This window comes from Larus michahellis, chromosome W, assembly GCF_964199755.1.
Source record: "Larus michahellis chromosome W, bLarMic1.1, whole genome shotgun sequence".
Lineage (NCBI taxonomy): Eukaryota > Metazoa > Chordata > Aves > Charadriiformes > Laridae > Larus > Larus michahellis.
Genome location: NC_133929.1, coordinates 16,119,293 through 16,146,792, shown reverse-complemented (window position 1 = coordinate 16,146,792; position 27,500 = coordinate 16,119,293). Strand labels below are relative to the sequence as shown.

General features: G+C 43.5%; 1 pseudogene; it reads left to right on the top strand.

Moving 5' to 3' along the window:
* The window catches only part of LOC141735668 (importin-11-like), a 195,802-nt pseudogene that overhangs the window by 84,755 nt on the left and 83,547 nt on the right, over window positions 1-27,500 (top strand).

The following is a 27,500-nucleotide window of genomic DNA, read 5'->3' as shown; positions in this document are numbered from 1 at the left end:
GGTAGACAACTATTTAACTTCTTCCTTCTCCAAGGCAGCTATATCAAAAGCCCACTGGTACCCTTTTGGGTTCTTGAAATATCCTCTCTTGAGGTAATCATAGAATCATAGAATGGTTTGGTTTGAAGGGACCTTAAAGACCATCTAGTTCCAACCCCCCTGCCATGGGCAGGGGCATCTTCCACTTAGAGGAGGTTACTCAAAGCCCCATCCAACCTGACCTTGAACACCTCCAGGGATGGGGCATCCACAACCTCTCTGGGCAACCCGTTCCAGTGTCTCACCACCCTCAGAGTAAATAATTTCTTCCTGATATCTAATCTGAATATCTAATCTATGCCAACAATGCACAGAGCCTCTAGGCCAGTCACAGTGGGGTGCTTTTGCCACTCATTCCATTCCTGGTCAGCCTCACTTTAGCGTCCAATACAGTTAACTGTTGGGACTGCCCTGTTACTCCAGAAATACAGATGGGTTCTGCCCCTCTATAGCTTGATGGCATTATGATACACTGTGCACCCGTGTCCATTAGAGCCTTATACTCCTGTGGGTCTGATGTGCCAGGCCATCGAATCCACACAGTCCAGTAAACCTGGTTCTTGCTTTCCTCCACCTGGCTGGAGGCAGGGCCCCTCTAGTTCTGATCATTGTATCCAGCATCGATGAATAGGTTTGTGTGGCTCACATGGGTTCAAATCCCATCCTTGTTATTCACTTCTTGGAAATACAAATCAGGAGTTTCTCCCAGAGGATCAGAAACCCTTCTGTCTTTTGTGGGGAACTGCCCACTGGCAACTAGAGCAGTAATTTTCTAGGAAGAGCTTCCAGTCGTGGTTGTTTTTTCTTGCAAATCATGTACCCATGCCTGTAGGTTTGAGGTACATTTTCCATCCCACTTCCTCATGTCCTCTCTGTGGTTGTGGAAGTAAAACCACAGGATGCCTTGTGGTGTGTACCCTCTATATCCTCTTTCTTGAGCAGGAAAACACTTATAATAGCTGAGATACTGCTCCGTATGGGTGGAGAGTAGGACCTATCCTCTTTGAGTTGCTGTAACTCTCGGAACATTTTTTCGAACAGGCCTTTATTTTCCTTGGACAGTCTTTCCACAGCCAAGATGCAGGCCCATAGGGAAGTAGAAAGACTTTCTTCATATTGCCAGAGTTGGCCAGCCATTGCATCTACCGTGGGTGCCTCTTCATCTCCCCAGCTCATTGTTGCCAGTGCACAGGCATACGATGATGGTGCGCTCTGTAGAAACTTCTGCCATATGGGTTGGGTTCATCAAACTTCATCTGGATCTGTGGTTGACTGCAGGTTGTCCAGGTAATGATACATCAGCTCCCACAAAGCTAATTCCCGCAGGTACTGGATACCTCTTTCCACGGTGTTCCACTTGCCTGGGTGGACATATAATACATTTCTTGAAGGGATACCTTTTCGGCTAACAGAAGTTGTCACGTCCCACTCTCGGGAAAGAGGGGGGGTAAGTGACTCAGATTCGTAAATCCCCAATGGCATGGACTAAGGTGAGATAAATGTCAAGGTCCATATAGAAACATTTATTAGCTTCCCAAAATGATTAGTATAGGTCTTAACAAGTCCACGATAATTGGTTAGGTATATAACAAATTATGGCAAATGGTGAGGTATGCATTGTGTTACTTAACAACAGGTATACAACAACTTATGGCAAGCGTACTTAAGGTCGTACTTAAGGTCGTTACTTAACAACTCTCTAACTGTTACTTAATAACTCTAAGAGAAAAGAGAAACTGAGAGAGAGAGAAAGGAAAAGACAGAGAAAAAGACAGAGTTAAAGAGATCACTGGTCCTGGTTCCAGCGTCTTTTTCAGGGAATCTTCCCAGGCATAATATTCTTCTTTCTTGGGAAAAATCTTCCAAGGTACGGTCTTCTTTCTTGGGAAAAATTTTCCCAGGCAGCATCTTATTGGGAAAAATCTTCCCAGGCATGATCTTCTTTTGTTTCTCTCCTTTAGGGGCACTTATTTTCCCCTTTTATGTTTGTTGAATTAGCATGGTCCACCCCCCTTGCTGAGGACAGCCTCATCTCAGGCTTCTTATTTGCCAAGGAGATCAGCTCCAGTGCAGGTAAGTCTGTGCTGGGGAAGGAAATCGCAGCAAAGAAACAGCCAGGGGCTCGTTTTTGAGGCTTTTAAAGCCAGGAAAAGGGGCCAGCCCGAGCCGGTACCCGGCCCTTCTGGGGGGCGGGGACAGCTGAGGAGCCGAGGGCGGAGCCACCACCCCCGGCGGCAGATTTAAACGAGGCGTAAACACGCTAACGGTCATTTGCCGAGGAGATCAGCTCCAGTGCAGGTAAGTCTGTGCTGGGGAAGGAAATCGCGGCAAAGAAACGGCCAGGGGCTCGTTTTTGAGGCTTTTAAAGCCAGGAAAAGGGGCCAGCCCGAGCCGGTACCCGGCCCTTCTGGGGGGCGGGGACAGCTGAGGAGCCGAGGGCGGAGCCACCACCCCCGGCGGCAGGTGTTAACGAGCAGAGGGTGGGACCACTCTCCCCCCTCATAAAAGAAACCCTTTGGGAGCGCACTGAGCAAACACTGAGCAAGTGAGCTGTAAGTGGGTGGTCCCTCGGTGTGACCCGAGGTATCACCCAGGTGCACCACAATGAGAGTGTACTTCCTGGGCTGGAGAAGGGGGTGGCCAAGCAGGGTGTGACACACCAGTCCAATCACTGCGGTCTGCACAGCAGTTCGTGCAGGACAGAGCTGAAAGACTGCTAACCCGGCTAGGTAGTGATGGTAACTACTCGCAAGATGACTGTGGCGTCCATGAGCTCCACAACCACCAGGTCTGATGCCGCCTCTCAGACGGAGCTCTTGTAGGAACATGCTACCACACAGACATCGGGCTGTAGGGTATGCCCTACTCTTACGCTAGTGTCGGATGGCAATGATGGGCATACCTGTAGGAGATGTGCTCAGGTAGAGGATCTTCTCCAATTAGTCATGGAGCTCAGGGAGGAGGTAAGTAGGTTGAGGAGCATCAGGGAATGCGAGAGGGAGATAGATTCCTGGAGCAGAATCCTGCATCCCATGACAGAAACCCAGCAGGCAGATAAAACCCCTGCAACAGGGAGCTCCATATCCTCTCTCACCTCAACTGAAGGCGGTAACCTGGAGGACAGGGGGCAATGGCAGGAAGTTCCTGCGCGGCGCAACAGGCGCTGCACTCGAGACTGCCCGATGACTACCCCATCTTCCCAGGTGCCATTACTTAACAGGTACAGTGCTCTACAGAGGAACCTGGATGATGACGAGCACAATATTTCTCCTATTTCTCCTACCCTGGAGCCGTCAGCAAGGTCTAGTCAGACCTCCCCCTGCATCAAAACCTCTGCAGTAAAGAAGAAAAGACGGGTCCTTGTCATAGGTGACTCATTACTGAAGGGAACAGAAGGCCCAATATGCAGGCCGGACCCGGTACATAGGGAGGTCTGCTGCCTCCCTGGGGCCCGGGTCAAGGACGTGAAGAGGATGCTTCCTTCCCTGGTACAGCCCTCAGACTACTATCCACTTTTGCTCTTTCAGGTAGGCAGCGACGAGGTAACAAGAAGTCGTCCAAGGGCAATGAAGAAAGATTTCAAGACCCTGGGACGGCTGGTCAAGGGATCGGGAGCGCAAGTTGTGTTCTCGTCTATTCCCCCAGTTGCGGGGAATGATGAGGGGCTAAATAGAAGGACCCAGCAGATCAATGCCTGGCTTCGAGCTTGGTGCTGCCGGCAGGACTTTGGGTTCTTTGATCATGGCCTGATCTACAAAACGCCTGGCCTGCTGGTAACAGGCAGGAATACCTTGACCTCCAGGGGCAAAAGGGTTCTAGGACAAGAGTTATCGGGGCTCATTGAGAGGGCTTTAAACTAGATCTGAAGGGGGGTGGGGATGGTACTGGGCTTGCTGGTGAGGTGCCAGGGTGTAGTTGCTCAGCGCTCGTGGGCCAGTGTGCCAGTATTTCTGAAAGCCAGAAGGCACACCACATCTCAAGGGTCAAAACTACACACACAACTCCCTCTCTGAAATGCTTATACACCAGTGCACGCAGCATGGGGAATAAGCAGGAAGAGCTGGAGGTCTGTGTGCGGTTGCGGGGCCATGATCTCATTGCAATTACTGAGACGTGGTGGGACAACTCGCATGACTGGAATGCTGTCATGGATGGCTATGTCCTTTTCAGGAAAGACAGACCAGCAAGGCGTGGTGGTGGAATTGCACTCTATGTGAGAGAGCATTTGGAATGCATCGAGCTCTCACTAGGGACGGATGAAGAGCGGGTTGAGAGCTTATGGGTGAGGATTAAGGGACAGGCAAATATGAGGGACACTGTTGTGGGTGTTTATTACAGGCCACCTGATCAGGATGGGGAGACTGATGAGGCTTTCTACAGACAACTGAAGGTAGCCTCCCAATCACAGGCCCTGGTTCTCATGGGGGACTTCAATCACCCCGATATCTGCTGGGAAGACCACACAGCCAGGCATGCACAGTCCAGGAGGCTCCTCCAGTGCATTGATGATAACTTTTTGACTCAGGTGGTGCAGGAGCCAACAAGGAGAGGAGCACTCCTGGACCTGGTACTGACAAACACAGAGGGACTGCTGGAGGACATTAAGGTTGGGGGCACCCTAGGTTGTAGTGATCATGAAATGATTGAGTTCGGGATCATGGGTACTATCCACAAAACAACAACAAGAAGTAAAATTACAACCTTGGATTTCAGGAGGGCTAACTTCGACCTCTTCAAGAAACTGCTTGGAGAGATCCCGTGGGCTAGGGCTCTGGAAGGCAAAGGGGCTCAAGAAAGCTGGTTGATATTCAAAGACCACTTCCTCCAAGCTCAGGATCGGTGCATCCCTAAGAGAAAGAAATCGGCCAAGGGACGCAGGAGACCTGCATGGTTGAGCAGGGAGCTTCAGAAAAAGCTCAAGTGGAAGAAGGAAGTTTATAATAAGTGGAAGAAGGGACTGACCCCTTGGGAGGATTACAAGAATGCCACCAGAGCGTGCAGGGATGAAACAAGGAAAGCCAAGGCCGCCTTGGAATTAGTCCTGGCTAGGGACATCAAGCACAACAAAAAGAGCTTCTACAAGTATATTGGAAGCAAAAGGAAGACCAGAGAAGTTGTAGGCCCACTGCTGAATGAGGCAGGAGTCATGGTGACGGAGGATGTGGAGAAGGCAGAGTTACTGAATGCCTTCTTTGCTTCGGTCTTTTCTGCTCGGCCCAGCCCTCAGGAGTCCCAGGCATTGAATAAAGTAACAGGGAAAGAAGACGACTTCCCTTGGGTTGAGGAGGATCAAGTGAGGGATCAATTAGATCATCTAGATATTCACAAGTCCATGGGCCCTGATGGGATGCACCCGAGAGTGCTGAGGGAGCTGGCAGAAGTCATTGCTGGGCCGCTCTCCATCATCTTTGTAAAGTCCTGGAGAACAGGCGAGGTGCCTGGGGACTGGAGGAAAGCCAATGTCACTCCAGTCTTCAAGAAGGGCAAGAAGGAGGAGCCGGGGAACTACAGGCCGGTCAGCCTCACCTCCATCCCTGGAAAGATGATGGAACAGCTCGTTCTGGGTGTCATCTCAAGGCACGTGGAGGAAAGGAAAGCTATCAGAAGTACTCAACATGGATTCACCAAGGGGAAATCATGTCTGACTAATCTGATAGCCTTCTACGATGGCATGACTAGATGGATAGATGAGGGGAGGGTGGTAGATGTGGTCTACCTTGACTTAAGCAAGGCATTTGACACGGTCTCCCACAGCATCCTCATAGGGAAGCTTAGGAAGTGTGGGTTAGATGAATGGACAGTGGGGTGGATAGAAAACTGGTTGAAAGATAGAGCTCAGAGGGTTGTGATTAGGGGCACAGAGTCTAGCTGGAGACCAGTGACGAGTGGTGTTCCCCAGGGGTCAGTACTGGGTCCAGTCCTCTTCAACATATTCATCAATGACCTGGATGAGGGGATAGAGTGCGCCCTCAGCAAGTTTGCTGATGACACCAAGCTGGGTGGGGTGGCTGACACACCGGAAGGCTGTGCCGCCATACAGAGAGACCTGGACAGGTTGGAGATCTGGGCAGAGAGAAACCTTATGAAGTTCAACAAGGGCAAGTGTAGGGTGCTGCACCTGGGAAGGAACAACCCCATGCACCAGTACAGGTTGGGTGCTGACCTGCTGGAGAGCAGCTCTGTGGAAAGAGACCTGGGAGTCCTGGTGGACAACAGGATGACCATGAGTCAGCAATGTGCCCTTGTGGCCAAGAAGGCCAATGGCATCCTGGGATGCATCAAGAAGAGTGTGGCCAGCAGGTCGAGGGAGGTCATCCTCCCCCTCTACTCTGCCTTGGTGAGGCCGCACCTGGAGTACTGTGTCCAGTTCTGGGCTCCCCGGTTCAAGAGGGACAGGGAACTGCTGGAAAGGGTGCAGCAGAGGGCTACAAAGATGATTGGGGGACTGGAACACCTCTCTTATGAGGAAAGGCTGAGGGATTTGGGTCTCTTCAGTCTGGAAAAAAGACGGCTGAGGGGGGACCTTATCAACGCTTATAAATACTTAAAGGGTGGGTGTCAGGAGGATGGGGCCAGGCTCTTTTCAGTGGTGCCCGGGGACAGGACAAGAGGCAATGGGCACAAACTTGAGCATAGGAAGTTCCACCTAAACATGAGGAGGAACTTCTTTACCCTGAGGGTGACAGAGCACTGGAACAGGCTGCCCAGAGAGGTGGTGGAGTCTCCAACTCTGGAGACATTCAAAACCCGCCTGGACATGTTCCTGTGTAACCTGCTCTAGGTGACCCTGCTCTGGCAGTGGGGTTGGACTAGATGATCTCCAGAGGTCCCTTCCAACCCTATGATTCTATGATTCTCCGATTCTATGATTTCTGGAGAAACTGGCTGCTCATGGCCTGGACAGGTGTACTCTTCGCTGGGTAAAAAACTGGCTGGATGGCCGTGCCCAGAGAGTGGTGGTAAATGGAGTTAAATCCAGTTGGTGTCCAGTCACAAGTGGTGTCCCCCAGGGTTCGGTGCTGGGGCCGGTTCTCTTTAATATCTTTATCAATGATCTGGATGAAGGGATTGAATGCACCCTCAGTAAGTTCGCAGATGACACTAAACTGGGCGGGCGTGTTGATCTGCTTGAGGGTAGGTTGGCTCTGCAGAGGGATCTGGACAGGCTGGACCGATGGGCTGAGACCAATGGTATGAGGTTCAACAAGGCCAAATGCCGGGTCCTGCACTTGGGACACAACAACCCCATGCAGTGCTACAGGATTGGGGCAGAGTGGCTTGAAAGCAGCCCGGCAGAAAAGGACCTGGGGGTGTTGGTTGACAGCCGGCTGAATATGAGCCAGCAGTGTGCCCAGGTGGCCAAGAAGGCCAACAGCATCCTAGCCTGTATCAGGAATAGTGTGGTGAGCCGGACTAGGGAAGTGATCATCCCCCTGTACTCGGCACTGGTGAGGCCCCACCTCGAGTACTGCGTTCAGTTTTGGGCCCCTCGCTACAAGAGGGACATTGAGGTGTTGGAGCGTGTCCAGAGAAGGGCTACAAAGCTGGTGAGGGGCCTGGAGGACAAACCTTATGAGGAACGACTGAGGGAGCTGGGGTTGTTTAGCCTGGAGAAGAGGAGGCTGAGGGGAGACCTTATCACCCTCTACAACTACCTGAAAGGAGGTTGTAGAGAGATGGGGGCTGACCTCTTCTCCCTGGTGACAAGTGATAGGACGAGGGGAAACGGGTTCAAGTTACATCAGGGGAGGTTTAGATTAGATATTAGGAGACATTTTTTCACTGAAAGGGTTATTAAACATTGGAATAGGTTGCCCAGGGAGGTGGTGGATTCACCATCTCTGGAGGTGTTTAAAAAAAGAGTAGATGGGGCACTGAGGGACATGGTTTAGAAGTGGCTCTTGTCAGGGTAGGCTAAAGGTTGGACTCGATGATCTTAAAGGTCCCTTCCAACCTCAACAATTCTATGATTCTATGATTCTATGATTCTCCCTTCTTCCAGGTGATGTGTAGCATGATTTGGGTGGAGAAACGAGTGCCATAGTCATACATATTTAGCATGATCTCTGTAATCTTCATTAGCATATGCAGGGATGTGCGCTTTCATATGCATTTCGTGGATAATGAAGCAAAGGTCACTTATCGGACACAATGTCCTCGAGAACTGAGAACTAGCAAGCTCACCACACGAGTGGCAGAACTATCTTGTCTTCACAAGGCAAATGTGTCTTCTCCCACATTTTCAGGCACCAGAAGTGTTAGCCTTATCAGTTCTTTGAAAGCCAGGCCTGCATTATTTATTTCCTTGTGAGTGTTTGAGGCATTCCATTGAAGGCTTGGAGGGCCTTCTGCCCCTCGTCAGGGAATTTACAGGCCATCTCTTAGACCACCCTGTGGCTCAAACACTCCAAGATTTTCTTTGACCGTTGTGATCTGAACATAGTGTATAGGTGCAGAGGAGAGAGAAGACAGAGAGAGAGAGAGATCATACATATAGCTGCTGTAAGGCCTAGCATTGAATCACACAATATCATACGGGTGATATTTACAAGGCATTTTCCCCACCCTGTCACTCCTAAGGATTCCAAGATGGAACATGTCCACAAGAGCAGACAGTAGGAGAAAAGAGAACAAACAGGTAGTCAAACCCCCAATGAGGGTTTGTGTTCTTTTTCCAATTGCCTTGTCAATACCCTCTTCCCTAGACAGAGATCCCAGCTGCTTGGCTTCCCTACCCTCTAATTCCAAGCTACTGTCCCCATTATCCCAGCATTGGAGCTGCCAGGTGGTAATTTGCTCACCTGGATGACAACTAGAATCTTTTCGTATATCTCGCAGCTCACTCAGGGATAAGGATCAGGTGATTATCTCTGGTTCTTCCTCCTGTTCTCGTGATGACCTTGGTTCATCTTCATCCTTTGCTAAGCGAACTGATTTTTTTTTTTGTATCACTTCTTCTGTAAAGGGGCGACTGATACCGGCATGGGTTGGTTCTCTGGTTCAGTAGCCGCAGCGCTCATCGAGGGGGTTGGAGTAGTGTGCCTGCATATGCACTGATGATACGCACCCTTAGCAAGACCTGAAACACATTCAGAAGACCTAGCAAAAGGAGCATGCTGGTTTGAGCATCCCAAGGATATTCAAAATTCTCAAATGCTGTTGTAATTAGCCTGGAGAAGAAGGGGAAGGTGAAGGAAGGTGTCCCGCCCCAGATTGGTTCTCCAAGGAGAAAAGGTAAAAAGTGTAATTACTTAAAATTTCTGCTAGGTTCCTGAAGTACAGAGATGAAACCGCTGCTGCCGTTTTGCTTTGTTCGTCACTCTCAGTCATTAAAGAGTACAGCCACAGCACCCACAATTCCATCATATCATAAGCCCACACTGCAAAGCACAGTGAGATGATAATCTTAAACCATTTCCTAGGGATGATAAACAGCATATCAGGGAACACATACAGCAGATAAGATATTGCAAGACACAGTCCCGAGAGCAAGTACCACAACTTTGAGAGCAAATAAATAAACATTGTGACTATTAACCCAATACAATGAATGTTTATGACATATTTGTTCTAATGTGCTCTGATTAGGTTTGTCATTATATCAACCCTTTGTGCCCCACACTGGGCGCCAAAAAGGACTGTTGTGGTTTAACCCCAGCAGTCAGCTAGGACCATGCAGCCACTCACTCACCTTACGCCCCCCTTCCCCCTCCCCTAAGAAGGGTGGGGAGAAGAGGGGAAAAAAGGAGTGGAAAGGGAGAAAAAAACCTCATGGGCTGAGACAAAGACAGTTTAATAGAACAATAACAGAAAAGGAAAAATAACAATAATATTAACAATAATAATAACAATAATAATAATAATGACAGGGGTCACTCTCACTGCCTGGTGAATTGGCACCCTCCTGAGCAGTGATCGTGGATTCCCACCCCCTGGCTAACCCCCATTTATATACTGAGCATGACGTCTATGGCATGGAATATTTCATTGGCCATTCCATTGTTCTGTCTGTGTTTCTATGGGAAGCTGAAAAAAAGTCCTTGAATAGTGTAAACATCACTTAGCAACAAATAAAAACAATAGGTATTATTGACATTCCTTTCACAGCAATCACTAGAAAGAAAACTACTCTTTCACAGATGAAACCAGGACAGGGTGATTGTTTTATTTTATGCCAGCAGCTTGCTCCTAAATGGTTGCCCAAACAATTGTTGAGATATTGAAGTGTGTTTACAGAGACTTTATTGATGCTCATTTAAAGTCTGTGGCGTGATTTATGAACCACAAATGAGCAGCACAAAATCTTATGCCATTGTGGTGGGTTGACCCTGGCTGGACGCCAGGTGCCCACCAAGCCATTCTATCACTCCTCCTCAGCTGGACAGGGGGAGAAAAATACAACGAAAGACTTGTGGGTCAAGGTAAGGATAGGGACATCACTCAGCAATTACCATCATGGGAAAACAGACTCAACTCAGGGAAATTAGTTTAATTTATTACCAATCAAATCAGAGTAGGGTAATGAGAAATAAAACCAAATCTTAAAACATCTTCCCCCCACCCCTCCATTCTTCCCTGGCTCGACTTCACTCCTACATTCTCTACCTCCTCCCCTCCCCGAGCAGCATTGGGGAATGGGGATTGTGGTCAGTTTGTCACACATTGTCTCTGCTGCTCCTTCCTCCTCGCACTCTTCTCCTGCTCTAGCATGGGATCCCTCCCACGGGAGATGGTTCTCCACAAACTTCTCCAATGTGGATCCTTCCCACAGGCTGCAGTTATTCATGAACTGCTCCAGTGTGGGTCCTTTCCACAGGCTGCAGTCCTTCAGAAATGGACTGCTCCAGTGTGAGTCCCCTGCGGGGTCACAAGTCCTGCCAACAAACCTGCTCCACTGTGGGCTCCTCTCTCTCCATGGGTCCACAGGTCCTGCCAGGAGCCTGCTTGAGTGCAGACTTCCCATGGGGTCACAGTCTCCTTCATGTGCATCCACCTGCTTCTGCGTGGGGTCCTCCATGGGCTGTGGGTGGATATCTGTTCCACCGTGGACCTCCATGGGCTGCAGGGGGACAGCCTGCTTTACCATGGTCTTCATCGTGGCTTGCAGGGGAATCTCTGCTCCAGTGCCTGGAGCCCCTCCTCCCCCTCCTTCTTCACTGACCTTGGTGTCTGCAGGGTTGTTTCTCTCACATATTCTCACTCCTCTTTTCTGGCTGCAGTTGCGCAGCAGGTTTTTTCCCCTTCTTAAATATGTTATCACAGAGGCACTACCACCTTCGCTGATTGGCTCGGCCTTGGCCAGAAGCGGGTCCATCTTGGAGCCATCTGTCATTGGCTCTATTGCACATGGGGGAAGCTTCTGGCATCTTCTCACAGAAGCCACCCCTATAGCCCCCCCACTACCAAAACCTTGCCACATAAACCCAATACAGACATGTATCCTGCACTTTGTTTGCTGTCATGCTTTGGAGGTAAGGTTCTTTGGGCACTAACAGCTGGCAACTGCAGAAAGGTATTTCAGTCCATCTCTCCTTCTTTCTCCCCTGTTCCCCAATCTGTGTTATAGGTATCTTGATGTTTCATTTCACAGGCACCTTTCATTTAGTCCCCAGTCTCCTTGATATATGTGAAGTTTGATATCTTGTGTTCCTGATAAGCATTCTTTTCCAGTTGCAGATACTTCATAATATAGTTGCTATCTGCTGCTTGTTTCTGCATCATTGAAGGTAGAAAAATTATGACCCTTGTATATATAAAAAGAAAAAAGCAACCCAAAATATAGGAATTTGACATGATATTGTGATGCGATGATTCGAGCTGATTTCTAGGGAGGGGGAGAAGAAAAAAAGAACATACCATATGTTGGGAGCATAATTTCCATGGCCTCTGAAGGTATTTACCATATGTAGAGAACACAGAGGAACACAATAGTCCTTGAAATATATAACAACAGATTATTTTTTTTTTCACTTAAAAAGCCAGTCCTCAAGAAAAGCAATCTTGGGATCCCTGTAGAGGTTGCTTCTTGTATTACATATAAAAAAGATTTTATTTGGTCAGGCTTCACGTGAAACAGCTAATGAAGCAGTAAAGGAGGGTATGGTTATTCCCTCTTATGCCCATAGGTTGCTTGGATTCCCTTTTATAGCATCATAAGGTAATTTCTTCCCTAGGATTGAAGTGTAGTGTTTGTTGTAAGGGTATATGTGGAAGGTGAGAGCATCTGTTTCACTAAGGTTATCCATCAAGGACCTTTTCAATGTGAACAGTTAGATATTTGAGGTGGGGTTATGTGGGACCATACAAAATTTATTAAGGAATGTTTAGAAGGGAGTCAGGGAGGAGCAAAGTAGGGGAATAAACAGAAAGAGGCATAAAAAAGGATCGGTCATGTAAACCATTACTGGTCAGTACCCATGTCTGAACAAACCCTGCACCTGATCACCACAGTCTGTCCCATCTTCTGGTTAAATCCCTTAAATATATTTCTGTGTAATCTCACTGTTTGGTGCGCGTGCTGCAAGGACTAGGTGTCAGCTGCTGTCAAGACTGGCGGGAGTGGGATTTGGTGCCAGCAACTGAAGTCAAACAGGTGGGGGAGGGGGGTGGTGTACATGTCCCTGGCCTGGAGTGTGAGGATCTGGAGCAAGTGAGTCTTGGCTTCAGCCACTGGGATGGGACAGCAGCTCACAGGCCAATGTGCTTGGGGGGAAGGAATGTCTCTGTCTAAAAGCTCAAACTCAGGTATAGCAGAAATAAGGGTGATATATATTTGGCAGTCTATATTTTTTTTGTAGAAAGCAATAGAAAATATCACTAAGTAAAAAATGGTTTTTCATTTATTGGATTTCTAGAACAAATAACTTTAGTGGTCTTCATGTAAAATTTAAACAAAGTAGCTAACAGCATTTTATGTAAATATTTACTATAATCATAAAGTGGAAGAAATAAATTTTTTTCTCCACTTTTATTTGCATTCAACAAACTTTAAAATAGTTAAAGAAAAAAAACCACACAAAACACTAGCAATCCATACTATTTTTTTTCAATTCAGGTTTTATTTGGCTGTTAATTTCTGCAGTGTACATTTCCTAAATGATCTTTGACTTTGTGGTACCTGTGGTTTTGTTTTGCTTTTTTGCAGATAGCAACTCAGATCTCTGTACTGATTGCTGAAGTTGCCAGAGTGGACTGCCCAAGGCAATGGCCAGAACTTATACCCACTCTTCTAGAATCTGTGAAAGTTCAGGACAATCTTCGACAACACAGAGCATTACTTACCTTTTATCATGTTACAAAGACCCTGGCATCCAAACGACTTGCTGCAGATCGGAAACTCTTCCATGATGTAAGTAATGCAGTATTGTAGAGCATGCAAACAACTTATTTTATATGCTTGCCACTGCCCATGGTTAACTGGCAGTGAATTAAAGGTAGGCATGTTGACCTTACTGCCTGCCTTTGAAACAGAAATGCTCTTACTTTGGTGGTTATATGTACAATATGAAATAATTAGAAGTCAGTTTCTAGGTGAAATGTTTGAAATCTTTATTAGGTGAGCCTACCAGGGGAAGTGCCTTGCTAGACCTACTGTTCACAAACAAAGAAGGGCTAGTGGGAGATGTGGTGGTCGGAGGCCATCTTGGGTTTAGTGATCATGAAATGGTCAAGTTTTCAATTCGTAGTGATGTAAGGAGGGGGGTTAGCAAAACCTCCACCTTGGACTTCCGGAGGGCGGGCTTTGGCCTGTTCAGAACACTGGTTGAGAGAGTCCCTTGGGAGATAGTCCTGAAGGGCAAAGGGGTCCAGGAAGGCTGGACGCTCTTCAAGAAGGAGATCTTAAAGGCCCAGGAGCAGGCTGTCCCCAAGTGTCGCAAGTCTAAAGGGCAGGGAAAATGGCCAGTCTGGATGAACAAGGAACTTCTGATGGGACTTAGGAATAAAAGGAGGGCTTACCACCTTTGGAAGAAGGGACAGGCAACTCAGGAGGAGTACAGAGATCTCGTTAGGTTATCCAGAGAGAAAATTAGGAAGGCAAAAGCCCAGCTGGAGCTCAACTTGGCCACTAACATTAAGGACAACAAAAAAAGTTTTTATAAATCCATCAACGAAAAAAGAGCCAGGGAGAATTTCCATCCCTTACTGGATGCGGGGGGGAAAGTTGCAACCAAGGACGAGGAGAAGGCTGAGATACTTAATGCCTTCTTTGCCTCCGTCTTCAATAGTCAGACCAGCTATCCCCAGGGGGTTCAGCCTCCTGAGCTGGAAGATAAGGATGGAGAACAGAACAACCTACCCATAATCCAGGAGGAAGTAGTCAATGATCTGCTTCTGCACCTAGACGCACATAAGTCTATGGGGCCGGATGGGATTCACCCAAGAGTACTCAGGGAGCTGGCAGGAGAGCTCACCAAGCCTCTCTCCATCATTGATCAACAATCCTGGTCAACAGGGGAGGTACCAGATGACTGGAGGGTGGCTAATGTGACACCCATCTACAAGAAGGGTCAGAAGGAGGATCCGGGGAACTACAGGCCTGTCAGCCTGACCTCGGTACCAGGAAAGATCATGGAGAGGATCATCTTGAGTGAGCTCTCAGGGCAAGTGCAGGGCAGCCAAGGGATCAGGGCCAGCCAGCATGGGTTTAGGAAAGGGAGGTCCTGCTTAACCAACCTGATCTCTTTCTATGACCATGTGACCCACCTTCTGGATGTGGGGAAGGCTGTGGACGTTGTCTATCTGGACTTTGGTAAGGCCTTTGACACCGTCCCCCACAGCATTCTCCTGGAGAAGCTGGCGAATCATGGCATAGACAAGTGTACTTTTCGCTGGGTAAAAACTGGCTGGATGGCCGTGCCCAGAGAGTTGTGATTAATGGGGTGAAATCCTCTTGGCAGCCGGTCACCAGTGGTGTCCCTCAGGGCTCAGTTTTGGGGCCGGTTTTATTTAATATCTTTATCAGTGATCTGGATGAGGGGATTGAGTGCACCCTCAGTAAGTTTGCAGATGACACCAAGCTAGGTGGGAGTGTTGATCTGCTTGAGGGTAGGAAGGCTCTACAGAGGGACCTGGACAGGCTGGATCGATGGGCCAAGGCCAACTGTATGAGGTTTAATAAGGCCAAGTGCCGGGTCCTGCATTTCGGTCCCAACAACCCCAAGCAACGCTACAGGCTTGGGGAAGAGTGGCTGGAGAGCTGCCCAGCAGAAAAGGACCTGGGGGTGCTGGTGGATGGCCAGCTTAACATGAGCCAGCGGTGTGCCCAGGTGGCCAAGAAGGCCAACAGCATTCTGGCTTGTATCAGGAATACCGTGGCCAGCAGGAGTAGGGAAGTGATCGTGCCTCTGTACTCGGCACTGGTGAGGCCTCTCCTCGAGTACTGTGTTCAGTTCTGGGCCCTTCTGTACAAGAGGGACATTGAAGTGCTGGAGCGGGTCCAGAGGAGAGCTACCAGGCTGGTGAGGGGTCTGGAGACCAGGTCATATGAGGAGAGGCTGAGGGAGCTGGGCAGGTTTAGCTTGGAGGAGGCTGAGGGGAGACCTCATTGCCCTCTACAACTACCTGAAAGGAGGTTGGAGAGGTGGGTGTTGGCCTCTTCTCCCAGGTGAATAATGACAGGACCAGAGGAAATAGTCTGAAGCTGCAGCAGGGAAGGTTTAGATTAGATATTAGGAAGAATTACTTTACTGAAAGAGTGGTCAGGCACTGGAACAGCCTGCCCAGGGAGGTGGTTGAGTCACCATCCCTAGAGGTATTTAAGAAATGTCTAGATTTGGCACTTCAGGGCATGCTCTGAAGGGCAGAGATTGTAGGGGTTTGGGGTTTCTTGTGTGTGTATGGTTGGACTTGATGATCTCAAAAGTCCTTTCCAACCATGAAGATCCTATGATTCTAATTTTGCATGCAATTTGAGTGTTATTTTAATAACTTGTGTTAAGAAGCAGAGCTTCATCTACAGCACAATATATGCATAACAGCCTTATGCTATGCTGTACAGCAGATTTTATTATATATGAAATTGCGGTAGCTTTGGAAGAGTGCTCTGCATTCATAATTCAATATAATCTCTAAAAACCACTGCTTTTTGGACTTCCATACCACAGTATTTTGGCTTTTATCATCAGTGGAAATGTGTTTATGATTGGAGTTTTTCCAGATCAACTTATTTCTTCATGTTAATTAATAGGTAAGATTGCAAATGCCAAATATTGTTTCATGCAGCTTATATTCTCCATTCTAAGAATCTATTGATTAGAACACAGATGTACCTTTGGCTGTAGGCTGATGCATCTCCAATCCAGTTTTACAGTTTTTAATTTTACAGTTAGCTGAATTCAGTGAGTTAAACACCTTTTCCAAACATGTTACATTTGAATTTTCAAAACTTCATTTTATTCCTCCATTTTAAAGAAAAGTTTATAGTGCAGATAATGAAGTATATTTCTGAAGGTTTACCTATTCATATACGTAGAAAAAATTTTCTGGCAGTGAAATCATTAAGGTGAAATTTTAGTCGTTAGGAGTCTGAGGAACTGAAGGCTGGCTCCTGTAATAGGACAGGACTGAGATGGTGATATGTTGCTATGAGATGTGTGTGTGTAGGAACAGTTTTTTCTCTCTCTGCCATAAATAGGTATGGATGAATATAATCTCTGTATAGGAAATATTTGTATTTATATTTTGAAATTTATTAGGCTATTATACATGATTTCTGACTATTTGTACAATACAGGTTTTGGTATATTCACAGGTATTTATTCCAAAGAAATAAAGAAAGAGCGAGTTAATGACTTTTTTCTAGTGCTCTCCTAAATCAAGGTGTTGCTTTTTCAGCCTGAATATGCAGCTGTAAATACTGTTAATGCTCAAAGATATATAAAAAAAAATTAAAAACAATCAAAACCCAACTCCAAAGCCCCACCTTCATAAAATAGCTAAATCCATACCATCTCAGTACAGGGACAGAAAGGAATTTATAGGTCATAAGGTACAGTATTTGTTGTTAAAGTCATCATGTTGTCCAACAGTACCTTTGCTGTATTTCCACCATCTTACCAGGCACAAAAAGAGCTCAGTTATATTCAGTCATTTTTGTGTTTCCAAGAAACTCATTAAGTTTTGTATGAACCTTTTTCCTTATGGAATGCAATTTGTTTTGGTATTTTCTTTGTATATTCTTTTGTTTGGAAAGTGAGACAACTTCAGATGTGAAGAAAAGGCTTATAACAATTTTTTTTAAGGCAGTTCTTGTCAAAAATACCATTGAAATTTCATTCTAATAAGCATACTCTTTAGGCAGTCTTTTATGCTTAAATGTTTTTTAACTTGTGCATATGTTCAGTATGCAAAGATCCTCTATCATCTGATTTGAAATTAATGGCAATTTTTAGTGTATCTAGTTTCACCATTGTGAACATTGCATATGTTCAGGTTTTTGAACTTTAGGTGGGAAAAGGAAATTTTCTGAGCATCTGACACTACGGGGTTCACATTTAAAGATTTTTTTTATTTTTAATAACGGCAAAATTGAACAACTTTGACATCTGCTGCTTCTGTCTCCTGGTAAAGGGAATTCACATCTATTGAGTGGTATGTGACTTCTCTTGGACAGTTGAAAAACCTTTCTCATAGAACGTAGCCATTCGAAGCTAAAAGTTCTAAAAGGTTAAGTTAACAGATTACGATTTCTTTTATGTGTTCAAATAAGTAGTTACAGAAAGTATTTCAACATTTTTTAGTTCATCTTTAGAAACAATTGATAAATTTTTCATGTAACATGGTACTTGAAGATTATGAGCTCATGCTTACAGATATGTCATGTTTCTGCTGTCTCACCATTACTCAGTCAAAGGAACTAAATAAGCAGGTAATATGTGCTTTTGATTCTATTGATCTAACGCGTAGCAGACTAAATGCAATTTCTTCTTTCCACTTTGAAACTGTCAAGTGCTACCATAACTGAATGAGAAACTTTTATCTTCTGCTTTTACTTCAAATATCTTTATCAGATAAGCACTGTTTGGAAACTGTAATGTGAATTAAATCTAAGATTTGTTCAGTGCTAGCTAATTAGAAACTATTTGTCATTCTGTATTTAAAATAATTTGAGGCAGAAAGTTAGGGTTTGCAGAGATCATCAAAATAACGTTTTAGTGTAGTGTTCAATACTGTTTTTATTAGATACATGCATGTAACTGCTAACTGTATCCCAGAGTAAGCTGATTCAGATGTTGACTGTGCTGTAAGACAAATAGTTTAAATCTTGTGGGAGAGGAGGCAATGAGGAGAAAAGAGAGTTTTTTGAAGCCTGTATTGGGTCTGGCTGGGATGGAGTTAACTTTCCCTATAGCAGCCCTCATAGTGCTGTGCTAGAAAGGTGTTGATAACACACCAGTGTTTTGGGTACTGCTGAGCAGTGCTCCCACAGCATCAAGGCTGCCTCTCCAACATCCCCTCACCCCCAAAGGCCAGTAGGCTGGGGGGGATGGGCAAGAGCTTGGGAGGGGACATAGCCAGGACCCAAGCTGACCAAAGGGATATTCCATACCATATGACGTCTGCTCAGCAATAAAAGCTAAGAGAAAGGAGGACGAGGGGGCATTTGTCATTAAGGTGTTTCTCTTCTGGAGCAACCGCTACATGTACTGAGGCCCTACTTCCTAGGAAGTAGTTGGACATCACCTGCTGATGGGAAGTCAAGAATAAATCTTTTTGTTTGGTTGTTTTCCTTTGCTTCTGCATGCAGCCTTTGCTTTTTCTTTATTAAACTGCCTTTATCTTGACCCACGATATTTATCTTATTTTCTCCCCCCTGTCCTGCTGAGGAGGGGGAGTGATAGAGCGGCTTGGTGGGCACCTGGTGTTCAGCCAAGGTCAACTCACCGCAAAGCTTCACATGCTATTATAGACCTATGGCTGGAGTTAGTGAAAATCAGATAAGAAAGGAGGCCTAAATAATTATCTTTTAAGTGGTAGAGTTGTAGAACAAGTAGTCAAGCAAGCAGGTGACTCTATCATAACATCTTCAAATTAAGACAAGATATTTTTCTGGAAAACATCTTTGGATTAGTACAACTCCATACAACAAAGAAGCAAGCGCAACACTGTGGCCTGTGTTATGCAAGAAGATGGATTCAATAATTTAAGTCTAAACTGGCCTTTAAAATTTAGGAATTTATTATGCTATAGCCAAATTCGGGAAATCAAATATATTGTTGGTCTTTCTTCCTTTTGCAGCTTGCATCAGGTATTTATAGCTTTGCATGTTCCTTGTGGAATCATCATACTGATACGTTCCTACAGCAAGTTTGTACAGGGGATGAAGCTGCAGCCACAAATTCATTAGAAAGAACCTTGTTGTCATTGAAAGGTAATAATATAGAATGATGTTAAATATAAGGAATGAAATAAGTTTCTTCACAGTAAATGATCAAGTCCTCTTTGGTAAAGAGTCTTAACATTCTCTAACAAAGCCATATTCATTGGGAAAACTAGTAATCTTGATTTATTTTAACTGTGCCTTTAGCAAGGAAGAAAGCACGGAAGGGGGAGAAGGTACTCTTGTTTCTCAGTATGTACCATTCCGATATGCGTGTTGTAAGAAGTCAAAGTCTAGGAGGTTGGAAAGTGGAGGGCATAACAGGATGCTTTTTTATGTGTTGTTGTAATTTAGGCTTGTATCTATCTTTAGGCATTTCACTGAGGAAGCTGAGCTATGAATTTTGTTGTGTTAAGTTCACTTTATGGTCAGTGAAGAGGTAGTCTTAGCAATCAGTTTAGATTTTGGGTTGATGCTCAAGTACTTATTAGTGGGAAGAATACATATCCTTACTGTATATTGCTGCATTGAAGAATTGAGATATTTGTGTGTGGGGCTTGCAATTTAGATGATATCAGTCTTGAAATGTTTCAGAACATGCAGCATGTGGCTTCTCTGGTTTACTGGCAGTGATAAACCTGAGAAAATTTATAAGACAGCTTATGGACTCTAGTTGACTGTACTTGGCCCTTTTTCTGTTCCAAACCTTTCAGAGGGTGAATACTTACAGCTTTTGCATAATTCTTGATAATTCAATAATTCTTGTAGTTCTCTTCATTGTTTTACACATAATATACTGAATTTTAAAGTAATTTCAACAAGATTAGATTCATGTTAGGTATGGTTGAGGCATCCAAAGGCCCAAAATTAAACATATTTTTTAATTTGGAGAATTGGAAGAAAGGCACAGCAACTCTAACTATAATCGTGTTCTGAAATTTGTTGGAACAAGGGCTGAGAAATATCTACACGAGTAACTTTTTTCTTCCCTAGTCCTTCGTAAACTGACAGTCCATGGGTTTGTAGAACCTCATTGGAGCGTAGAGGTGATGGTAAGTGACACATATCTGTTTCTAGTTCTAAATTAGAAATCTTTTGTGATGATTTCAGGTGTTGTTAGAGCTATGTTTAAAGATAGCTCTAGGCACAAAGGCACGCATTTGTGTTATGTAAAGGAAGATCAAGCAACACACTCTCATTTGTCCTCTCATCAGTTAAGAACTGTCAGATCCTAGGTAGATCCTAAACGCTGACACCAACAGCATGATGTTTTAAAAAAAAGTGCCAATTCCAGTTTTCATGTCACATGATAGCGACACCCCTGTTCTCTACTGGAAGATGTCTTATGTGTATTCTCTGCCATCATTTGAAGAGGATGTTTTCATTTAATGATGAATGTAATGGCATATTTGTCCTATCAAATTCTATTGATAGAATTTGTCTGATTATGAGATGAAAGCCTGTGGTATGCAGCCCATCTGGGGGAAAAAAAAAAAAGAAAGAAGAAAGAAACCCAAACCTCTCCCTTAATCCCAAACACTGCCTGCTTTGCTGGAAGAATTGGGTACCCAAGAGCTACATCCTAAACTAGGAAGTTGAGAACAGGAAAGAACTGGATAAGCAGATTGTAAAGCATATGCCTATATTTACATACACATCTTCCTATTAGAGATGCTATGCTGTTTGCGTGGTACTAATAAGGTCAGTTTGGATCATCTATGCAGTCTCCTAGATAGCTAATTTGTTTCATGAGGAAATTGCTTGTCCAAGATAATCAATTAGTTTAGTTAAAAGTGATAAGGTGATGTCTGAGCTAGTAACACATATGAACTGACTTTGGTTTGACTCAACTTTCTTCTTGTAATACAGTGCAAAATGAGCTTCATCTTTAAGACACATACTTATATTTTTTTCAGGGTTTTCTGCATGCAGTGTTTGAATGGCTAAAACAGTTTCTGGAGTGTAGTAAGTATCTGAATCTTTTTTCCTTGTATTGGTTGTTAAATATTAGAAACTGGATGAAAGCATAATACAGTTAAAAAAATACCTTGCACCTAAATGATTTTGATATAAGTACAGAGCTGTTACTTTAAATGCTGCTGAAACTGTACAGGAAAGACTTCAGTAAAAATGTCCTTTTATATTAAAAGACTAAAATCACACCAAAATAATACTTGGTGTGATAATGCCAATTAAAAAAAAATAAAAAAATCTTAAGCCATGGAGTGACAAAGTATACATATTAAAATATCTAGATGCTACTAAAACCCAGATCATCTTGAGTTTTCTTGTTTGGGAGGGTTTTGTTGTTCTTTTTCTTGGAGTTTGCCATGTATTTTGTAAGTGTCAAATGGGAAATAAAGACCATGTTCAGCTATATGTACTTTATACCTGGAAGAGTAGTTAAGACAGGCAACCACAGGTTAACACAGTCAACAGAAATATAAGCATAATTGGCAGGTGCTAGTACTTTTGCAGGGAGGTTACCTGAAGCAAACAAAAAGATGTTCAGCAGTGTTGCATCTGAACTCACTCTTTTCTTGCTTGTGTACTTGTAGTAGGCCTGGTACAAGCCATTCATTCATTTAAAGATTATCAGGTCATTCTTTTAGAATTCAACAACACTTTTTCTTAGGATAGATGTCTAAACTGAGTAGAAAGAATTTTTTTGATACAAATGAAGGTACTTGGATCAGGAACCTGTACTTAGGTGAGAGGGGCTGATTTGGGCTCTGAGCCTTGTTTCTAGAAAAGTTGGAAACTGCCACTGTGTTCAATGCCAAAATTAAATACCTTTTTTGCTTTTCTAAAGTGCAGGCTTCTCTGCATGAAAATGTTTGCCCCTTCTAATATAGTATCGTCATGCTCTTTCTAGCCCTTCTTTCATTTTTGGCAAGATAGTTGCCTAGCTTTAGTAGATTGAATTGAAGGCCATCCCATCCTGAAGCTTAGTGGTTATCACAGTCCCCTAGAACATAGGCCTGTGGGGTTTGAATGTCCTAAGATAAGAATTGAGCTGAAGCTTCCCATCTCCACTTTTCTAATCAATAAGCTGTTTTGCAAAAGCAGGCACGACTATTTTACAAGATTAGGGTTTACTCTTATGTCGTGGTTTAACCTCAGACGGCAACAAAGAACCACGTGCCGCTCGCTTGGGCCTTCCCAATATGGGAAGAATTGGAAGAAAAAGGCAAAACTCTTGGGTTGAGACAAAGGCAGTTTAACAGAACAGCAAAGGGAACAGGAAAACACCAACAATAACGTGAATAGAGGAATATACAAACACGATTACGGAAACCGCCGCTCCCCGCAGCTCACCGCTCACCAGACGCCCCAGCCCGCTCCAAGCAGAGACTTCCTGCCCCCGCCCCCGGCAACTCAGGATGGGCATAGCTCACATGGCATGGAATACCTGTGTCCTGGGGAGAATTAACCCTATCCCCACCAGAACCAGGACATCTTATTATATCATGTTTTTTGCATGTATGCCTTCATTATGGCTCTTTTTCGTTTTCTCTTTTTTTTTAATAAAAGGTTTATTTGTTTTTTGTAAATTCAGAATGTTTTCCAGTGTCCATAATGATTTTTTTTAAGGTGGGGTTTCAAGAAAAGCACATAGCATTATGTAGTAAGGATATGCCATAGTTTTCATATAAGGGCATTTTCAGCTTTTCAATGCTTTTTTACTTCTTCCCTATGCTAGCATTTGCTTGCATTACTTTAACTGTCTTTTATCATTGAGTTGTCTGTAATGATGTTCCTATTGTTTTATTCTGATCAGTTACAGTGAATTTCACTGCAGCTGAGAGAAATGGTTAAAGATTATTTTTTTCCAGTACCCATTACCTTAAATTTATGACTTTGAATTTATTCTGCCATAGAACTTTTTTCTGGATGCCATAATCCCTGAACTACAGATAAAACAAGTTGTTCTCCAATGTTAATTTTTTAAAATGTAGTTATCCAGAAAGAAAAGGAAAGTTTGAAAAAAATGATAGTTGTTAAATATCTGATTTACCAGGTAGAAGTATAGGAGCAGAAAACGTATGCAGAGACCATCTAGAAAAGACTATAATTCTGTTCACTGAAGTGGTAAGTAAATTCGCCATTTAGTTACTGAATAGTTAACTGTTCTGGAAGTGCAGTCCCCGTTCAGATATATATATTCCTTTAATCCAATAGGTTTCAGATCTTTTGAAGAAATGGAAGGTACTACAACTTAAAACTTCTTTGTTATGAAATATATTTTTGATTTTTTTTAAAGAAAAGGGTATCTGTTTACTCATGCTGACATAAGTTGCAGGAGTGAAGAATGCATTTCCTTAGCTCAAACAAAATTAAGTGCATTCCGTAAGTAAATTATTTAGCTAGCATTTTGCTCAAAAAAGAATTCTGGAAGTTTTGCTAAAACTTTGGTATCAGCATTGATGAATAAAGAAGAGATAAACTTTTCATCCTGTCTTTTATAAGCAGTTAGATTGCTATTTCTAAGGCACTGTTAGTTCTATTGAATAACTGGCCACTTTTAGTTTATTGAAAGAAGATTAAAAAAAACACCTCTCACCCTCTGTGACTTTTGTGTTATATAATACATTTGTAGTTTTCAACTAATTCTGTGGAACCATTAATTGCGTATATTATCAGAAGGTAATTTTAGTATTGTCACTTGCTCTGTTTTTAATAGATATAAAACTTACAGAATTCCCATTGTTTGCAGACTCTATTTTTGGGCCATAGGTCTTATTTAAATATTCAGCCTAATCATCAGAGATGGGAGGCACCGGTCAGCTTCACCAATATTGAACTGAAGATGCTTTGACCCAGCATTCTTAGTCTTTGTCATAATACTTCTTACTTTGAACTAACAAGCAAAGTATATGAGGCCATGTGTATCTTTTTTTCATAGACCTGAAGAGAAAATACACTTTATTCATAGATAATCTACCATCCATAGAAATTCAGATGCAAGAATTTAGGTTTAGACATTTTTGCAGTAGTAGAGGAGATCAAAGGAATTGACTAGTGCATTCTAGATTGCTAGTTGGAAAACTAAGCTGAAGAAGCAAGTGCTTGTACTGCAGTGAGTGGAGAAAAAAAATGAAGAATTCTTTCCCTCATGCCTCTTTTACTTACGATAATTCTAATAGGGATGAATTATCTGCTACAATATTCAGGGTTTTAAATGTGGCTGATATGTTTTATATACTGTGTTGTTAGTAAGCTGGTCTAATTGAAAATGGGTATTGTTCCTTAAACTTAATAAAAAAAAAAGGTAATTTTGAATATGAATCCAGAATTTCAGGGAGAAATAATGCTTCATTAATCATTGATACTGATCTCTTCCTAATGTCCTGTCCTTGTTCAGTTTTCTTTTATGATTTTATATAAATAGACTTATAGTTTAGTTTATGAAAGGATTTCATAAAAGACTTGCACAAAAAGTAATTTTATTTCTTTTTCTTGCTCTTCTACTTCCTTAATTTTTAGCTTTTGGACTAGATGATCTCTAGAGGTCCCTTCCAACTCTGAAGATTCTGTGATTCCATGATTCCGTGACTTCCTGGATCAACATCCCTTTTCATTTACTCCTTTGATTCAGAGGTCATTGAAGTTTGCTGTAAGCTATGTTTTCACAGAGGCTGGTGAAGGAGTTCTATTTGAGCAGTTTATTGTACAGTGCCTGAATCTTATTAAGATGATTGTAAAAAGTTATGCTTCCAAGCCATCCAAAAATATTGAAGGTAATGCTAATATTTACCAAAAACATTTTTTATATCTTGAGTAACATTTTGCTAGTTGTTACCAAGAATTAAACTCCTTTAAGACATTCTTTTGAAGCACTTAATGCTTCAAGTTAGTAATGTATGCTTCTGTCTATGTTGATAATTCTTATTTGAATGGTTAAATTATTAATATATATGGCCATTGACTTGCTAAAGTAATTTTAAATCCATGAGGAGTATGAATATCTTTTTGTTGCTTGTTTTAGTTTTCACTGAACTAATTTTAAAAGTATTGAGGTATGGAAACTGATTAATTTTCATCAAATAGTTTGATATATATTTCCCTTGAGAAAAGTTTGATAAAATGCTTGGTGTTTGTTGTAATTAACTAATACCAGTACTCTGAAATATAGAAACACAGTGAATTTGAAATGCAGTTGACTATAAAGCAGTTTATATGTTCTGTTTCTGTGTTTCATTCTGAACCTTCATACACTTCTGTATGTATGGATGTGGTGGGCTGACCCTGACTGGATGCCAGGTGCCCACCAAGCCGCTCTATCACTCCCCCTCCTCAGCTGGACAATGGGGAGAAAAATACAATGAAAGGCTAGTGGGTCAAGATAAGGACAGGGAGAGATCACTCACCAATTGTTGTCATGGACAAAACGACTCAACTTGGGGAAATTAGTTAAATTTATTACCAATCAAATCAGGGTAGAATAATGAGAAATAAAACCCAAATCTTAAAACATCTTCCCCCCACCCCTCTCTTCTTCCCACTCTCAACTTCAATCCTGATTTTTCTCTACCTCCTCCCTCTGTGCAGTGCAGGGGGATGGGGAATGGGGGTTGCAGTCAGTTCATAACACATTGCCTCTGCCGCTCCTTCCTCCTCACACTCTTCCCCTGCTCCAGCGTGGGGTCCCTCCCACGGGAGATGGTTCTCCACAAACTTCTCCAATGTGGATTCTTCCCACAGGCTGCAGTTTTTCACAAACTGCTCCAGTGTGGGTCCCTTCCACGGGGTGCAGTCTGTCAGGAACAGACTGCTCCAGCATGGGTCCCCCATGGGGTCACAAGTCCTGCCAACAAACCTGCTCCACCGTGGGCTCCTCTCTCTCCATGGGTCCACAGGTCCTGCCAGGAGCCTGCTTGAGTGCAGACTTCCCATGGGGTCACAGTCTCCTTCATGTGCATCCACCTGCTTCTGCGTGGGGTCCTCCATGGGCTGTGGGTGGATATCTGTTCCACCGTGGACCTCCATGGGCTGCAGGGGGACAGCCTGCCTTACCATGGTCTTCATCGTGGCTTGCAGGGGAATCTCTGCTCCAGTGCCTGGAGCCCCTCCTCCCCCTCCTTCTTCACTGACCTTAGTGTCTGCAGGGTTGTTTCTCTCACATATTCTCACTCCTCTCTTCTGGTTGCAGTTGTGCAGCAGTTTTTTCCCCTTCTTAAATATGTTATCACAGAGGTGCTACCACCTTTGCTGATTGGCTCAGCCTTGGCCAGTGGCAGGACCATCTTGGTTCACCTTTTCAGTGAAGAAATTTTTCCTAATATCCAATCAAACCTCCCCTAGAGCAACTTGAGGCCATTTCCTCTTGTCCTGTCACATCCACCTCGCTACAACCTTCTTTCAGGTAGTTGTAGAGAGCGATACGGTCTCCCCTGAGCCTCCTTTTCTCCAGACTAAAACCTAATTCCCTCAGCTGCTCCTCATAAGACTTGTTCTCTAGACCTTTCACCATCTTTGTTGCTCTTCTTTGGACGCACAAAGTAGTATAACACTGATGTATTTCAGTGTTATTCCATAATTTTATAATACATTAATGTCATAAATCTACTGATTATTAAGTGAAATTTCTACTTGTAAAAGTTCATACTCGTGTTTGAGTTATTGAACTAGGTATGTAGTCACTTGAAAAAAGAATATAGCATAGTCTAATAAAAGCACTTGACTTTCTGCAAACTGGGTGATTAAAAAATTAAAATATAGAGAAAAATAATTTCTTTTTACTAATTTTTGACTGACATAGAGTGCTTGTGTTGGCTGTATTTTTATGTATTTATACAATTATTTTTTTTATTGCTACTTTCTTTAACCAATGTTAAGTCCTAAAAAATCCCAAGTTATTTTTAAGATTATATTTGGATACACTTTCTGAATAGGTATAAATGAAACTTTCTTTGAGTGCTGTGTGTTTAATAATTAGCTTCTTCAGCAATGCTAAATTAAAAAAAAAAAAGTGCAACAAAAGCCACAGCTAAAAGTTTTTCTTTTCATCTACGTAGTAGCTGAAAAGCGTTATAAATACTTCATGAAGCCCTAAAAACCCTTCAGTCCAATTTTGCTGCTAAAGAACTCTCTTAAAAGTAAATGAAATTAGGAGTTTAGCTTGATTAACAAAAGTACACTT